The 11,843-nt window shown below is 51.0% G+C and overlaps 1 pseudogene across 1 annotated transcript; it reads right to left on the reverse strand.

The window, feature by feature from the left end:
* Nucleotides 1–2,034: 2,034 nt before the first annotated feature.
* On the reverse strand, nucleotides 2,035–9,222 carry LOC311201412 (olfactory receptor 14A16-like; annotated as a pseudogene). The gene is made up of 2 exons: nucleotides 8,325–9,222; nucleotides 2,035–2,573 (listed from the first exon to the last, which is right to left on the reverse strand). The product of its transcript is annotated as an olfactory receptor 14A16-like (transcript).
* Between the last annotated feature and the right edge of the window lie 2,621 nt (nucleotides 9,223–11,843).

Raw genomic sequence — 11,843 nt, forward strand, 5'->3', positions numbered from 1 at the left:
GATATTCATGGCCTGAAACCTCTCAAGGTAGCCCAGTAGCAGCCCCATTAATTTGTAGGTCAGGGCTCTTGTAGCCATGAGAGTGGACGTAATTCTACCTGACGTCACTTTCTGGTTTAACAGTGTCCACCTTCTAAACTGCTAAACCACAGAATCACAGAATCACAGGGGTTGGAAGGGACCTCCAGAGATCATGGGGTCCAACCCCCTGCCAAAGCAGCTCCCCAGCTCATATTGCACAGGGCAGCATCCAGAGGGGGCTGGAATCTCTCCAGAGATGGGGACTCCACACCCCCTGGGCAGCCTGTCCCAGGGCTCCCTCACCCTCACTGGGGAAAAGTTCTATCCCATGTTGGTGCGGAACTTCCTGTGCTCCAACTTGCAGCCATTGCCCCTTGTCCTGTCTCCACAGACACTGAAAAGGGGCTGCCCATTTCCCCCTGCATCCCATACTTAAGATATATATAAACGTTAATTAGGTGTCCCCCCCTTAGGGCTGGGAGGAAAGAGGCAGGCCTACATGGCTCCAGGACAGTCTGAGTTCCATCTGGCAGTGGGTTGGGTTGGTGCAGTGTTCTGTGTCATCACTGTGCCTGTATTTTGTCATGGGCTATGTTGTTCTTCCCCTTTCACTGTCCTTGTCCCAACCCAAGGACCTATGTCTGTTTCTCCTCCCAGGGCAGGGGGATAGTGAGTGGTGTGTGGTGCTCAGCCATTTCCTGGAGATAAAACACCACCCCAGGAAAAACCTGAGCCATGCATGAAGGACAAACTCTCCCTCCCTGAGGGCTGGGAGTCAGGGCTTGGTATTTGGCTTTTCTCAGCATTAGAATCACCTGAACTTTCCTCTGCCTGCCTCTGAAGAGGGACCTTGAACAAAGACATCCCTCAGGCACTGTACCCTTGCAATCAAAGTTGCCCTCACCTCAGCCTCACACAGGATTTCAGACCAATAGTAATAGTAAGGACTGGGGTCTTCTGGCTTTTTATTGGGTTTAGGGTTTTGCTGTTTTGTTACTGAGCTGTTTTGAAATGGTCATCTTCAGATACAATATGCAGTGACCCTACACCCTGTTTCACACCCTCTTAGGTTGGTTTCAACTGATGAGCTTTTTGGCATGTTACAATCTAGTTGTTACAGGGGATGTACCAGGCCCTATCAGCTCTGTTCACTCCAGCTATTAATGTTTACGTTGCTAGGGCTAAGTTTCAACTCATGTTTTCCAAAACACAAGTCCCTGGGGAAACTTTGTTGGTAACAGCCCTCAGTGGGATAAATCAACACTCCAAGAAACTTCAGTGTTTGCTTCTGACTTTGCCTTCTTGAGCAGCTAATGAAATCTTTCTGCACTGGAGAGACATGCTCAGCATCAACTCCACCATGAGGCTCATCCAAATGCAGAGAGCCCACAAGTGCTTTGTCTCGTCCTAGTACAGTACTCTAAGACTTGTTAAGCTAATCCTAATATAACAAGGGAGATTTCAGTGCACATTTAAGGGAAGAGGATGTTTTTCTATTTAAAAGGCTATTTATAAATGTTTCTTTTACAGAGAAGAGGTGATAGCAGCATTCTCCAGTTCATATTGATCCACATGGTCACCTAAGGAGGTAGGAAAAGCTGTCTCCTTCAAGTCCAACACAATATTAGAAACCTTTCTCCTCACCACCCCAACACCACCATCTCTCTCACTGGCCATCTGGGATGGGCATCACTTTTCCTGACATCAGACTTCACTGCATTGCACAGCTAGATGCAAGAGGTCCTTTGCACCAACTCCCACCTGCTTTCCTCAGACAGCTGCCTGCTCACAGATACAGAGATTTCTCTCATTACCAAGAATCAAAAGTCAAATAGTATTCAGTTCAGGAAACCATAAACCACAGACTGAAACTGGATGTGCTAAGTGCAAGCAGTACTTGCTGAGCTGGGCCTTCCACAGTGACCATCCATGCAAGGACTCTTTATGAAAGAGAGAGAGGAAAGGACACATACAAACACAACACAGAATTGGCTAAAGAGGCACTGAGACAGACTACTGGAAGATGGGGAAATTTTTAACTCCCTGAAACTCAAAGCAAGAGCTCCACAGTTTCTTGAACTTCTTCAGTGCATCTTTGATCTCCTGGTTCCTCATGCTGTAGATGAGGGGGGTTCACTGCTGGAGGCACCACTGAGTACAGAACAGTCACTATCAGGTCCAGCAATGGGGAGGAGATGGAAGAAGGTTTCAAATAAGTAAATGTCCCAGTGCTGACAAGCAGGGAGACAATGGCCAGGTGAGGGAGGCAGGTGGAAAAGGCTTTGTGCCGTCCCTGCTGCGAGGGGATCCTCAGCACAGCCCTGAAGATCTGCACATAGGACACCACAATGAACACAAAACATGCAAAGAAAAAAACAGTCTGTAAGTACATTAAGCCCAACTTCCACAACGTAGGCATCTGAGCAAGAGAGCTTGAGGATCTGGGGGATTTCACAGAAGAACTGACCCAGGGTATTTCCTTGGCAGAGGGGGAGTGAAAATGTACTGTCTGTGTGCAGCACAGCACTGAGGAAACCCCCCGGCCCAGTTATCTGCTGAAGTGAAAAAGACAAAGAGAAAGGCCTGTGCAACACAACGTGTGTAGGAAATGGCCCTGGTGTCCCACAAGGAATTGGTGATGGATTTCGGGACAGTGTTGGAGATGGAGGCAACGTCAAGGATGGACAGGTTGAGGAGGAAGAAGCTCATGGGGGTGTGGAGGTGGTGGTCACAGGCTATGGTGATGATGATAAGGCCATTTCCCAGAAGGGCAGCCAGGTAGATGCTCAGGAAGAGGCAGAAGTGCAGGAGCTGCAGTTCCCGTGTGTTTGTGAACACCACGAGGAGGAACTCGGTGATGGAACCATTGGACGTTTCCTGTTTCTGGGCATGAGGCACTATTTAGGAGTAAAACACAGCAAGTTAGGGGAGATTTCTCTGAATGAACTCAAACCCAAGTCCCATGGATACTCCTTTTGCTTCATGCACCCACTTCTCTTTTTCCAGGATTTTCCTCAGCTCTGTGGCTGGAATCCTGGTTGATACTGGCTGAGTGTACCAAGAGAAGCAGGGCCTCTGGTCTCAGTATGGTGAGGAGTCAGCCCTGGCACTGGGGCTTTGGCTGCAGAGGAGATGGTTCATGTCTTGGAACCCACCACCCTGAGGAGAGAGGTTTTGCTTGGAGGAATAGGGCTTTCTCATAGGAAGGGGTCTGCAGTGGAGGGGCTGATATAGGTTTTCCTGAATTCTCCCACCCACAACATTTCTGGGTTTGGTTTCCTCTCATTCCCTCACATTATCCCTGCTGCCTGGAGATTTTCCTCCTGGCAGATGTTTCCCTGTCAGGTGGCTTTTTCCCGTCATCTCTCACAGACCCCATCACAAGCTCTGTGGTCTCACCTTGGCCCTACACAAACGTGTCTGGCTTCAGGGCACTGGCAGTGCACAAGTTCTTGTTGGCATGTGGACAAGGTCCAGTCAGAACAACCCTGATGAATCCTGTAATGGCGATGTGGGTTCTGTCCATGGGAAGAGGAGTGGCTGAAGGCGCTTTAGGAGGCTCTTGGTAGAGTCAGTGATCACTCAAAGTGATGGTTCAAGAGTCTCACAGACGTGTTCATCCTGGAGAACTCCTTTTACATATCTCCCCTCCCACTGTTCAAGAGTAGGAAATGGAAAAGTCAAACGCAGGAAATCTCCTTGTCTTTATCCTGCCTTGACCTTCCCCTTGAAGCACCTCCTCAAAAATGTCCTTGGGTGATCTGGAGGTGTGAACAGTTCTCACCCACACAGTGCCCCCTGAACAGCAAAGACTCTGTTCTTCTGAAGATCAACCCATCCACCCACAGCCTCTCCCCCAGTGCTGTAGCAGGTTCCCCAGGAACCTTACCCTGCCGGCATCAGAGTCCTTTCCCCACCACACAGCCCCCAGTGGCACAGGAAACCTGATGAGGACAGCCCTGACCCCCCTGGGGATACACCCAGCTTCACACTTCTGCAGCCTTTCCTGGGAGAAGGAAAGGGTCGTGGCCTTGGTCCCTCTAATAGCGAAGCAGAAATTCCTTGATCCAGAGCATGTCCTTCTCCTCTACACCAGCCGCTGGATGTGCCAGCTCTGGGAAATCCCTTCAGGATACTCTTGTTTATTGCCCTACAGCCAGAGACATAACATGTCCACAGCCATGAAGATTTCTCTGTGAGCTCTGGGCATCCTCCCATCCAGATTGCCTTTATCCCCTCTCTGTCTGCCTTGGAGCCTGCAGGCAGTGCCCTCAGCCCCGCTGCGCTTGGCAGAGGAGCTGCTCTTGGCAGAGCTGTGTCTCTTCAGCATTGCCTGCTTGTCAGGAGCTCCCTCAGAGAGGAGTCTAGGTGCGCCTGGATCCAATCCTTCTCTCAGACCCATCTGCCTCATCCCAGCATGAGTTACACTTTCCTACTTGCTCCAGGGGATTTGTAAACCCTCTCTTAGCCAATCTCTTTTAACAAGCACACTGGCGAGATGAGCTTCTATAATCCTCTGCGCGGAGGAGTAACAGGAGTACTCTGCTTCAGGAGGTCAAAGCAAAGCACAACTTTACTTAAGCTAGAGTATGATCATGAAGCTTGCAAACAAAACCACACTGTGCTGTCTATTTGGAGCAATGGATAACAACTAGTGGAACTTGGATAAACTCAAAACACTGTGTAGTTTTGTAGTAGTAGTAGTTCAGCCCCAAACAGTGGCTGAGCACCACACACCGCTTGCTCGCTCCTGCAGGAGAAACAGACAGACCCTCCTTGTGTCACTCCCTGACTCTCCCGTTGATGAATCAGTTTCTGAATGGGGATCAGGGATTCTCTGTTGTATTGTCGCCTGTGCACCATCATGGCAGCAATTTGTACCTGCGTGATGTAATTGGCATGGAATACCCCCTATGGCCAGGTCGGGTCACCTGTCCTGGCTGCGTCCCCTCCTTTCTCATTAGTAGGGAAATGTGAACAACTGCAAAAGTCCTTGATTACTTGGCAACAACTGGAAACATCAGGGTGCTCTCAGCACTGCTCTCATCCTAATTCCTAAACACAGTATTCTATCCACTGTAAGAAAAGAAATTAACTCCATCCCAACCGAAACCAAGACACTTAGGTATGCAATGGATCAAACCTGCTTTAATAAGGTTTAATTTAATGAAGAATAAATGTTTAAAGGTGAAAAGAAACACAAAGATAAAGCCATCTGGGTCCCCCACTTAAACAGGCTGCAGAACGAGCCCTGAGAGGTCTGAGATGGAATACTTCAAGCATGTGGGGAGTAGCCTCATGGATTTGGTAGATGCTTGTGAGGTCACTGGGAACTGAATATCTCAACAATGTGTCCTTGGCCAATAGGGGAATACGTGCTTGTGAGGTCATACTGACAGATCTGGAGCAGGCTGTGGACAGTGGAGGTTGTTGTGAGGTTACTGATTCCTGAACAGTTCACAGGACAAGAGAAGGCAGATGGTCTGTGTTGTGATGTCAGTGGTTCCCAAGTAGCTGATAGGTCAGACAAAGGCCAAAACTTGTGTAGAGAGTATCATTACTTCCTGAATAGTTGATAGGCTGGGAAAAGACCAATAGGCTGTGTGGGTTCTGAGGAAATATCTCTAGCCTGAGTCTAGGACCAGGCTTATGGACAGTATAGGTCCTTCTGAGGCTACTGGTATCTGGATGTATGATTGGCCAGGAACTGACAGATACCTTAGGAATGTCCTTGTGATGTCAGTGGTGCCAAAATACCTGACAAGCCAGGAATGGAGACATGTCAGTGGCAGATGCTGTGATACCACCTTTGCCTGAGTGGTGGACAGGCCAGGAGTGTGCAGCTTACTTGTGCATGAGGTTGTGGTTTCATTGGTGCTGGATTAGCTTTGATGCTGAGAGAGGCATATGGCTTGTGTGGGTGTGGTGGTTTAGGCCTGGCTGGAGGCCAGACACCCACCAAAATCGGTCTATCCCTCCCCTTTTTATTTGTACAGGGGAGAAAATAGATATCAAGAGGCTTAGGAGTCAAGATAAGGACAGGGAGGGATCATCCTTTAATGAATGACATGGGCAAAACAGACTCAACAGAGGGAAGGACAGAAAACTCTCTAGTTTATTACACTGCACACCCAGTGACACCAGAGTTGGATAATGAGAAGCGTGACCAGATCTTAAAACAACGGGACCAGAACTTAAAGCACCTTCCCCCCACCCCTCCCTTCTTGCAGACTTCAGTTTAGTCAGGATTTTGCTCCCTTCTTCCCCCACTTTGTGGCACGGGAGGGGCAGGGACTGGGAGATGGGGCTTCGGTCAGTCCCTTGCAAGTTGGTTTCCTTCTTGGCTGGGGGGGGTCATTCATTCCTCACCCCCATCCCCTGCTGCACCGTGGGGTCCCACCCAGGGCAGACAGTCCTCCACGACCTTCTCCAAGGTGAGTCCTTTCCCACAGGGCTTCAGCTCTTCCCCAGCTGCCCCACCGTGGGTCACTGCTATGGCTGCAGTCATCAGTCACAGTGTCTCTCAGTCCCAGTCCACCATGGGGTCACCAGCCTCCCCCCACCAAACCTAATCTGGCCCAAATCTCTCCCTTGCTCATCTCTGTGTCTCTGTCTCTCCCCACGGGCTGCCAGTGCTGGCAGGGGCTGGCTCCAACGTGGGTCACAGCATCTCCTGTCTGTCTCCCCCTGCTCCATCCAGCATGGGGCCTCTCCACGGGCTGCAGGTGGGGTCTGGGCTTTTTCCCTCGGCTGCAGTGGGACACCCGCTCCACCATGGGTTTCTCCCCAGGCTGCAGGGGCATCTTTCACTCTGGCACATTGGGCATCCTCCCCCCACTTCCTGGCCTTGGTCTGCACAGCTCGTTCCATCTTCTCACTCCCTTCTCTGCTGGAAAAAGGCAGCTGCTTGTGTTTATGTTTTCCTCAATGTGATTCCCAGAGGCGCTGTGACCATCACTGATGGGCTTGGCCTTGGTCAGCAGAGACTCTGCCCTTGAATCAACCAATGTTTGCTCTGCAGGGCCTGCAGAGAACTTCTAGCTGCTTCTTGCAGGAGCCATCTCTGCAGCCCCCATCCTCTGCCAGCACCCAGCTACGCCAGACTGCAACAATAACTGACCTTTCTATGTATCTGAATAAAACTGTTCTGGGAGAGAATCTCCTCTGGAAGCTGAGTCCCTTCACACGCTGCTTGGCCGTAGCAGGCAGCTGAGGAGAGAGATTTCATGGGTATTAAACTGGATCATTCAACAGCACATTCAACAGCGACCCCCCCTCGTCTACAGCATGAGAAATGAGGAAAGTGATCTCATGGATGTTTCACAGACTTTATAAACCTCTTGTCTTTCTTTAAAATGATTTTGAGTCTCTCTGATAGAACAAGGCCTCTACTTTGGTTGTTTGTTTGTTGTTATCATCGTTATCTATTGGGGCTTTTATTGTTTGTGTCTACAGTGTTCCTAAATATATGTTCAGATTCATCTTACTTTACTGAGGAATGATCTTTTTCTGTCTCAGCTGTACACAAGGGGAACCTAGTCCTGGGTCAGAGGAGACTCTCATAGCACCCCTATAATAAAATAGCATCTCCATAAGGCAGTTCCTTGGGACTGAGCTGTTCTTCCAAAGCTCATGTCAACATCAGTCCCAAGGAATTCCACCCCAAAAGGGCCAGTTTCTCTTTGCATTGTAGAGAGAAAAGCTCATAGTCGCTTTGGGAGCTGATAGAGACCAGGGGCTGTGTTTTGGATTCAAGCATTGGGGTGTGGTGAGAGGGAAGATGGCGAGTGGTCACCACGGCACATACCCAGTGCTACCCACATATATGAGTGCCAAGAACAAGCCCCCAGAGGGGAAGCTGGAGCTGCCTGAAGATATCTGTGGTTGGCAGGAACTGGACCCACACCAAGGTGAGCTACTGCCCCAGTCCCCTCTCTGGCTGATCTGGTGAGCAGGTGACCTCTGTGCATCCCCTGCGGCACTTACCCCCCACAACAGCCACATCCCTCCAGTGTGGGCCTGGGCTTTGGGTCTGCCCAGGTGACCTGCATAGAGCTGGGGCCATTACTCACCAGGCTGCCCTAGCCCTGGGTCTTTCCAGATCCTGGTGTCCTCCCCATCCAACCAGCCTCTTTTGACCTGGCCACCACAGCTCCCACATGCATTCACCTCCCTGAAACCCACACACTCTAATGAGAATCACACAGCAAATAGTCAGAAGCAGGTTTTAATAAGAATGCAGGAGAAACCATTCATTCCTTGGAAGAAGTTGGATGAATCTCAACATTTATCAATAAAATCACTTTCCTAATGGCCTTCTTGAGTTCCTGGTTCCTCAAGCTGTAGATGAGGGGGTTCACTGCTGGAGGCACCACTGCATACAGAACAACCACCACCAGGTCAAGGGATGGAGAAGAGGTGGAATTTGGCTTTATGTGAGCAAAAATGACAGTACTGATAAACAGGCCAACAACAGCCAGGTGAGGGAGACAGGTGAAAAAGGCTTTGTGCTGTCCCTGTCCAGAGGGCATCCTTAGCACGGCCTTGAAAATCTGCACATAGGACACCACAATGAACACAAAACACACAAAGGAAAAACAGGCATGAACCACAACAATCCCAAGCTCCCCGAGGTAGGCATCTGAGCAGGAGAGCTTGAGGATCTGGGGGATTTCACAGAAGAACTGGTCAACAGCATTGCCATGGCAGAGAGGTATTGAAAATGTATTGGCTGTGTGCAGCACAGCATTGAGAAACCCACTGGCCCAGGCAGCTGCTGCCATGTGGACACAAGCTCTGCTGCCCAGGAGGGTCCCGTAGTGCAGGGGGTGGCAGATGGCAATGTAGCGGTCTTAGGCCATAACTGTGAGGAGAAAATACTCTGCTGAAATCAAGAAGATAAAAGAGCTGGGCAGCACATCCTGTGTAGGAAATGGCCCTGGTGTCCCACAGAGAATTGGCCATAGATTTGGGAACAGATGTGGAGATGGATCCCAGGTCAAGGAGGGAGAGGTTGAGGAGGAAGAAGTACATGGGGGTGTGAAGGAAATGGTCACAGAATATGGCAGTGATGATGAGGCCATTGCCCAGGAGGGCAGCCAGGTAGATGCCCAGGAAGAGGCAGAAGTGCAGCAGCTGCAGCTCCCGGGTGTCTGCAAAGGCCAGGGGAAGGAACCCAGTGATGGAGCTGCCATTTGACATCTGCTTCCTCTGGGCATATTTCCCTGTTCAAGGAGGAGAAGGTAGTGACAAGCTAGGGGAGACTTTTATGAAGAACAGCCCCTGCCCCCCTCCCCCTCCCCGAGGTGAAATAGGAAGCAGGCAGCGCATTCCCCAACCCAATCAACCAACTCCATTTCACATAGCAGCCCCCAAACTGCCTCCCTGCTTTCAGGAAGACTTTTCATGGGTCCCATCTGTGAGCTCTGTCTGGTGAGGCTGCCCAAGGGAGCAGGGGTCTCTACTGGCATGAAAGCCCTGGCATTAGTACTGCATTTCAAGTGGAACCTCGTGTGTCGTGAGAAGCAAAGGGACTGTCCCTTAGTGATGAGTGAAGAGAGCGGGTCTTTCCATCAGCCCTGGTCTCAGCTGCCCCGTGCTGGCAGCTCTTTTTGCTGGGGGATGATCACACCCAGATGTTCCCTCCAAAAGGAATTGGACACTGCTGTGACCAGAGGAATCCATTTCCCAAAAGAAGACCTCTGACCCTCACATCTTGTTCCACTGTACCCAAGGAGGTTCTCAGCCCTGCCCTCCCAGCCAGGAACACCAAGCACTCTCTGCAGCTCCCTGCACACAGCCAGCCAGCAGCATTTCCATGGCCTGAGCACCACTGAGGTGTCTTCTCCATGGGGCTCTTGGATAACACAGAGATGCCATGGGAGAGCTGTGCCCTTCTGGAAGGAACCTGCAGCCCAGCAAGACCTCATGAAGAGGAGGTGTGCAAAAGGAGAGTTGACTTTCTCCAAGCCCTGCAAAATGCCTTGCCCTGAGTTTCCAATTATGGTGGGAATAAATGCAGAATAGACAGGAAGGGAAACGGGGACAAATCCCCTTGTGCTCCTGTGGACAGAGGCAGGACAGACAGATGGGTACTCAGCAGTTTCTCCTCACCAGAGGCCCTTCTGAAACGCAGTGACAGCCTGCAATCCTTGGGGCCACAGGGATGGCAGGGAGGTACCCAGCTCCCCCTCCCACAGTGCTCCTGAGCATAGCTCCCTCTCCCTCCCTGCCTGGAGCTGTCCCTGCCAGGAGCAGTTTGTCCTCAGCTCTCCTCCCTGTCCTCAGCACTCCTGCCTACCTGTGCTCAGGGAGACAGTCCCAGCAGCTGTGTGCTCAGCTCTGCCCTGCAGACACCTCCTGGCTGCAGGACACTGCCCAGGGGCACCTCTGTGCATGCAGAAGCTAAGGAGCAGCTCAAACAAGTTCCATTGAAACCACCAAGATGATGCTGTCCTGCAGTCTGCAGTCTGAGAAATGCCTTAGGGGATTATATGAAGTTCCTGAGAGACCAGCCCATCTCTCCACATGTTCAAACTCCACACTTCCCTTCTCTTTCCCAGACACCTCTCCTCTCTTCCAGTGCAGGATGCAATCTGAGGGTCATAAAAGCAATGTTAGTCTCAAACAGGAACTTCATTGACCTTCCTATGCCAAATTCTCCCCTGGAAATAGTGAGATAGCCCTGGGATTTCGTAGGGTAACACTAAAGGTTTCTCAGAGCATGGTGCACACCTGATGGATCTATTTGCATTCCCACCCAACCCCGTGGTATAAAACTTAATGCCAAGGTTCAGGAATGCCCAAACTGACTAAGAAAAGCCTTTCTTTCTTCAGGGGATCGGAAAGATCCTCTCCAGAGATATTCTGGGGGTGATGAGGAGCTGTGAGAAGCACTGACCCGGGCAGCACCCTCTCTACAGCAGAAGGACCCTGCCTGGCTAGAGGTGTCTCCTTCCATCCTGAGCTTCTCCCTGCAGCACTGTGGGGAGCTTCCTGGGCAAGCTGAGTGCTGACCCTGGCTGCAGTGCAGTCCCTGCCCCAGCACACAGCCCCTGGGTGCAGGGACCTTGCTCTGCAGGACAGCCATAGGCACTCCTGGCTGCACAGCCAGCTTCACCCCCCTGATGCATCCCTGGGAAAAGGCAGCTGGGATACCCTGTCCCTCTAAAGCTGCAGCAGAAAATGCCTGATGTGGAGCACATCCTTCACTTCTGTACTTGGGAATCTGTGAGATTCCTCCTGAAAGTTCCTACAGACTGTGGGATGAATGAGGCTGTGGAGACCCCTATGGAATCCTCATTACTATTGCTCTGCAGCTTAGAGACTTACCATAGAAAGGGATGTAAAGGTTTCTTTTCCGGTGAACCCTCAGCTGTCCTCCCAGCCTAGACTGCCTTTCAGCTCCCTCTGTCTCGCTCTTCTCCCCTCAGTGCTTACTGGCAGTGCTGTCAGCTCTGCTTCACTGTGAAGAAGAGCTGCTCCTGGGCAGAACTGTGTGTCTTCAGTGCTGCCTGCTTGCCATGCGCTCCCTCCACCCCAGGAGCCCAGCCCAGCTCAACAGCAGAGGACCAGCCCAAGGCAGCACTCTCTGCTGCCCTCTGGGATGTCTCCGGGTCTCTCTGGGGCTCCAGGGGAACCTGCTGTGAAACACCCTGAAGGAATCACTCCTGTAACCTCCTTCAGTTGGAGAGAAACACAGTGTTTTAAGAGGGGGGAGGGAAGAAGGGAGGGAAAAGCCAACAAAAAAACCCCAAAACTTGCAGGTTGGAGTAAGGGGAGTTTACTGGGTCAGGAGAGAGAGAGAGAGATAACAATAATAG

Source organism: Gallinula chloropus (genome assembly GCF_964237585.1).
Source record: "Gallinula chloropus genome assembly, chromosome: 27".
NCBI lineage: Eukaryota > Metazoa > Chordata > Aves > Gruiformes > Rallidae > Gallinula > Gallinula chloropus.